This window comes from Penaeus chinensis, chromosome 31, assembly GCF_019202785.1.
Source record: "Penaeus chinensis breed Huanghai No. 1 chromosome 31, ASM1920278v2, whole genome shotgun sequence".
Classification (NCBI taxonomy): Eukaryota; Metazoa; Arthropoda; class Malacostraca; order Decapoda; family Penaeidae; genus Penaeus; species Penaeus chinensis.
Genome location: NC_061849.1, coordinates 23,122,738 through 23,129,344, shown reverse-complemented (window position 1 = coordinate 23,129,344; position 6,607 = coordinate 23,122,738).

Sequence of the window (6,607 nt, the reverse complement as noted above, 5' to 3'; positions counted from 1 at the left end):
AAGCGAAACTAGGAAACGCATTTCTCTTACTCTACGCAGCGTGTAGTTCATTAGATTTACTTTACATATCACTAAAGCTTACGGTAAGGCAGCATGAGTAATCATAAATACGTTTTTACTTTATACATCCGGGTTTCCGAAGGCCTCCTGACGTAAATGATTAAGAAAAAGCATATAGACGATGTGGAAAAAAAACTTTTAATAAATTCATGATAAACAGCGCATTAGGGTGATTTTCTTATTATCTTAGTTGGCCAGACATATCAGGAAGAAAGTTAAAATTATAAAAATGAACATCATCATCATTATATATCCCCCATAATATTGACAATGATCATAATAACAGAAAATGAAGAATATAACTAAAGTAGTTCTGACTATATATAACAAAAACAAGAATGACTGTAACAATCAGTGAATGACCATAATGATAATAGTGTTAATATCACCAGTGATAATAGTAGTAATATTGTTGGTATTATCAACATATAAAGAGTTTTGATTGTATCGATAATAATGGTGACGCTAAAACTTATAATGATAATGATAATAATACTGATAAGAATAAAGCATCAATAATGATGATGATGATGATAATAACAATAATACCAATCGTAATGGTAATAAAAACAACACAATGACAATAGTAACAATAACAATGTTGATTATGATAATAACGATACTACTACTACTACTACTAATAATAATGATAACAATAATGGTGATTATGATGATTATACTAATAACAGTGAGGATAATAAAAACAACTATAATAATAATAGTAATGATAAAAATATAGTAGCAGTAGTGGCGATAGTAGTAGTAATAATAGTAATGATATTAATAATAATAAGAATAAGAATAGCATTAATAATAGTAACAGTTATAATAACAATTACTATTATAGTAATAATAGTAATGATAGAAAAAATAATAGTAATGACAATAATAATAACAATAATGATACTAATAATGATACTACTGCTAATAACAATAACAATAATGATAATATTAATTTTGATAATGATATAACAACAGTCGATGAAATTTCGGCAATGAGACATGCAGAAGCAGTATGTGAAATCTAGTTAATTTTCACACTGTTTCAAATTATTGTTTCAGCTTTTTGGCCATGGTTTGTGGTTCATAATTGTCTATAAAATGTACAATTGTTTATTTGAGCGACTCGAGCTGCTTGAAGACACACTTAGGATTTGGGTTTTAAGAACTAGAAAGTTAGGGGGAGGGTCAAGTGTTACAGCCGGGAGTGGGGGGGGGGGGGGGAGCTGACCCCTTCCGAGCCACACTGAATAATGCTGGTGATGGTGAGAGTGATGATGATGATGAAGACAAAGATGATGATAATACTGGTAACAGTAATAATAGTAGACGTAGTAGTAGCATTAGTACTGCTATTATAACAGTATTACTACTACTACTACTACTACTATTACTACTACTACTACTACTGCTGCTGCTGCTGCTACCACTACTACTGTGATAATTATAATAATGATAGTAAAAATAGTAATGTTGATATTACTAACAACGGCAGTGAAAGTACTGTTATCGTTATAACTATCATTAAATATTATTCTGGATCAATGGTATTTAAAACCCGATAATGATGCCGTTTCTGGGGGTGACGAGGCAGTTACAAGTTTTTTAGAATATTTTGATAAATAATGACAATACATGATTTAATATATATGAATGTATAAATAACATTTATTTAATAAACCAATATCTATCACAATCAAATAATCAAAAAAAAATTGTTACTTAAAAAATATATTGGCTTTTTTTCAACTAACTTCACATTCGTGCCTGGAGTAACGATGATAAAGAAATTGAGAATCTCTGCGCTAGATTCTAACACGATCATTATCTATATTATCATCACTATATCATTACTTTTGAATAAATTGCTGTTTCGCAATTATTACTGTAATTTGCTAGGTATATTTATTATACAATCTGATGTAAAAAAAAAAAAACGTTACGTTTCTGCAATGATATGTTAAATGTTTTATTGATATGAGGTCCTGAGTTTTAAAAAATGATTATCATCTGTATTTTCTGGACACTTTCCCTTAATGCGGTTAATCACAGAATTAATATTATTCATTATCCACAATAGAAACAAGCTCTCATATTGTTTATGTACGAGATGACGTAATACCCTTCATTTGGTACCATGAAAGGACAGTGATAAATCTCGCCTTACTGTGATGATCACGAACTAGGGTCGAAATATGCACAGATCATAGATTCCAATGTTTCTACTCTGTTTACTCTTTACATGTTTATTGTTGTTACTGCTGTAGCTTCCCTTTATTATGATAGTGATATTACACATGGTTTGATTATAAAAGCAATGATAACATAATCATGAACGTAGTTGAGATACAAACGATGAAATCAAATGAAAATGACGTTACTGTACCCGAAAGACAACAGAACGAAATTACACACACACACACACACACACACACACACACACACACACACACACACACACACACACACACACACATATTTATATATATACACATACATACATATATATATATATATATATATATATATATATTCATGACTATAGTCGTAACACCATAATTAATCGTGTTGCTTCTACATGCTTCATCCACATAAAAAAATCCATCATTATATGAAGAGTGACATCTACACCAACAATTCTATAGCAAGAGGTCTGGGTCAGGAAGGAGAGGTCAGGGAGAACAGAAAAAGGTCACAGGCTGAAGAGGAAGAGATCAGGCTCAGAGGAGGAAAGGAGGGAGGAGAAAGGTCAGGAATGGGAGAGCGAAACAACCTGTTATCAAAACAAGCAGAGACGTGAGGTGAGATTAAGGATAATAGGATCAGAACGAAGGAAAACAAGGTCTAGGTAATGGAGAATGGCTTGTCTCACGTAGGGATAATGCGACGGGCGAGCCGGGGCATCTTAGAGAAAGTCACCGTAGGCAGAGAACCAGCGAGGATCCGAGGAGCGCAGGAACCCCTGGCGGCGGCGCGGCGATGAGTCACCTCGGAACACCTGGTGGCCGCCGAGGTCAAAGCCTCGTCTGGTGCGATTTTCTTTGATCCCTCTGTGACCTTTCCCGCTGACCTTGTGTTCATCATTGGTATTTCAGAGGGGGAAAGCGACTCCTCGCTGATGACAAATAAACATCCGGTCAGGAAGACTATTACATATACATACATATATACATGCGCATACGCACACACACACACACACACACACACACACACACTCATACACAAACACACACACATATATATATATATATATATATCTACATACAATATATATATATATATATATATATATATATATATATATACTGTGTATATACACAGACACACGCATATATATATATATATATATGTATATATATACACACACATATATATGTGTGTGTGTTTATTCATTTATGTGTATATATACACATATATATGAATAAAGACACATACATATATATATATACATATCAATATAGATATTTATATATATATATGTGTGTGTGTGTGTGTGTATGTATATATTTATATGTGTAATTATGTACACGCATATACATGAATATATATATATATATATATATATATATATATATATACGTAGTCATACACACACACTTACATATAAGTGAACATATATATATATATACATATATATACATATACACAGTATGTATGTATATACACAGTATATATATATATATATATATATATATATATGTGTATATATACAGTATATATATGTATATATATGTATATATATGTATATATGTACAGTATGTATATATATACATATACACAGTATGTGTATATATATATACAGTATATATATTCCTAACATATACTACATACATTTCCTTTGGACATAACATTAGCATATAACATATTGATTAGCATAATGCACAGGAAACCTGAAGTCATCCGTGTTGTCGCTCTCTCTCGGCATAAGCGGAGAACGATCGGCTATCTGGACGGATCTCGACGCCGGCGACGGTCGCAGAGATAGGCAAGTTTGATCAGCTACGGTCCATTGACGCAGCTGTCAACCCGGTGTGACGTTTAGAGAGAGAAAGCTTGATAAATAGCCGAACAAAGAAGGAAGTAGAAGAGCTGATAAACAGAGAAAGAAGTTGCTATGCAAATACAAAATCTACCTCCTTTTCATAACTACCGTGAAATTGGAAAAAGAAAATGCATGTAAGGGTATACTCAGGTAAACTCTCTAAATATGTATATATATATATATCTCTAACATAATACAGGAATGGTGTTATAAAGATAATAATGCTGCCTTTCTAACTATTTTTTAATACCATTGATCCTCAAACAGCTGCTGGAAGAAATGACAGACCTGTTGCCGTCTCGCTCACCAAAGCCCTCACTTGTGTTTGTAAGTATGTGTGTGTGTGTGTGTGTGTGTGTGTGTGTGTGTGTGTGTTTGAGTGAGTGAGTGAGTGAGTGAGTGAGTGAGTGAGTGAGTGAGTGAGTGAGTGAGTGAGTGAGTGAGTGAGTGAGTGAGTGAGTGTGTGTGTGTGTGTGTTTTCCTCCGCCCTCACCGGCTCCCGCGAAGGCCCTTTGCAGCGCCGATTCCGATGCGAGGCTTAGCGAGGAGCCTGCCTTAAATGGGGGGAGGCGAGGCCGGCCTCCGCGGCGAGAAAGCAGGCGGGGAACTCGGACACAGAAGTTATGCTTATTAGTAAAGATAATATATATATATATATATATATATATACATATATATATTTGTTTGTGTGTGTGTGTGTGTGTATACACACATATATATGTATATATATAAATAAAATAAATGCATTATGTATATGTCTATATGTATATGTATATTTATATATGTAGATATATGTGCAGAATGTATGCATTTTTATTTATTTATTTATGATATATAAATGCATACATATATATATACTATATATGTATATGTATATATATACATATATATGATGTATGCATTTATAGGTGTTTTATACACACGCAAATACATACATGGATATACATATACATATATATATATATATATATATATATATATATATATATATATACATATATACACATATATATATACATATATATACACATATATATAAATATATATATATATATATATATATATAAATATGTGTGTGTGTGTATCTGTGTCATATATATGCTTAAGATAGATAAATAAAGATAGAGAGCCTGATATCCCTCGACTTCTCGTCCACCTTTCTATTCATTTCTCTCTCTCTCTCTCTCTCTTTCTCTCTTTCCCTCCATCCCACTCTCTCTCTCTCTCTCTCTCTCTCCTCTCTCTCTCTCTCTCTCTCTCTCTCTCTATCTCTCTCACTCTCTCTCTCCTTTCCTCCCCCTACTCTACCCTTCTCTCTCCCTCTCTCCACTGGCTTTAACCTTGAGGCATATACATCACCACTGCCTTATATGGAATACAGACTATCCTAGAAGTATCAGCAGGATATTTCCGTTTGAAATGTTCAGTCCTGGAGCGATGATGTCATTCTGACGTCATGGTCGGGATAAACTGAGCATACTCTTACAAAAGCTGAGCACGGGCGTGGGTACGTATACGCACTTCTTTCTCTACGTAAACAATGCGTGTATGTGTGCGTGGATAGTTGCGCTTGTGTCTCTGTGTATACAGGACGACAGAGTGTAAGGAGGTTTATATATGTTTCTGGAACATATACATTATATATTACATTTATCTATATGTATATGTATATATATTGTGTGTGTATGTTTGTGCGTGTTGTGTGTTTGTGCGTGGGTGCGTGTGTGCGTGCGCGCACGTGTGTATGTGTGTGTGTGTGTATGTGTGTGTGTGTGTGTGTGTGTGTGTGTGTTGGTGTGTGTGTGTGTGTGTGTACATGCATGCATACATACATACATTCCTATAAATGTATACACAGTGTGTATATATGTATATATATATATTCATATTTACCCTGTAAACGTGTGTATGCGTGCATGTTAAACGTTTACGCAAGGCTACGTGAGAAAGTGCTTGCAACAACCTCTGAAATGAAGACCTGGGATCACTGAAGCCGAAATTCCAACCCTGGATCTGTTGTCACACTGCCTGACTGCCGGCCTCCAGATATAGAGGAACTGAATCGTGTATATAAAACGCACAAAAAAAGTGTTCAAAAAGGCGTCTGACCAAATTCAATGTTGTTTAGCAATATTTTCTCCCCTTAATCTCCTCCTTATGAACTGAATTCAATAGTAAGAAAATTGCAGAAAAGGTATGAATGAGAATGAACCATCCCACGCCGCACGATATAAACTGTGGAATTCATACTGTTTTGAAACCTCCTCTTCCAATAATGATTATTGCTTTCTCCTTTCTCGGGCTAGGCGGAGCAACTTAGAAACCGCACAGGTATCATTAGTGTTCTTTAAGAAATATTATAATACTGACTATACTACTTTTTTTTTCTATTGTTGTCATCATCATCAAAGTAGAAGCAGGTGACTCACCAAAGATGAACTGGAAAATAATAATCTTATTCAAAACACAAATCTTGATGGCATAAATAAATATTTTAAAAGGTGA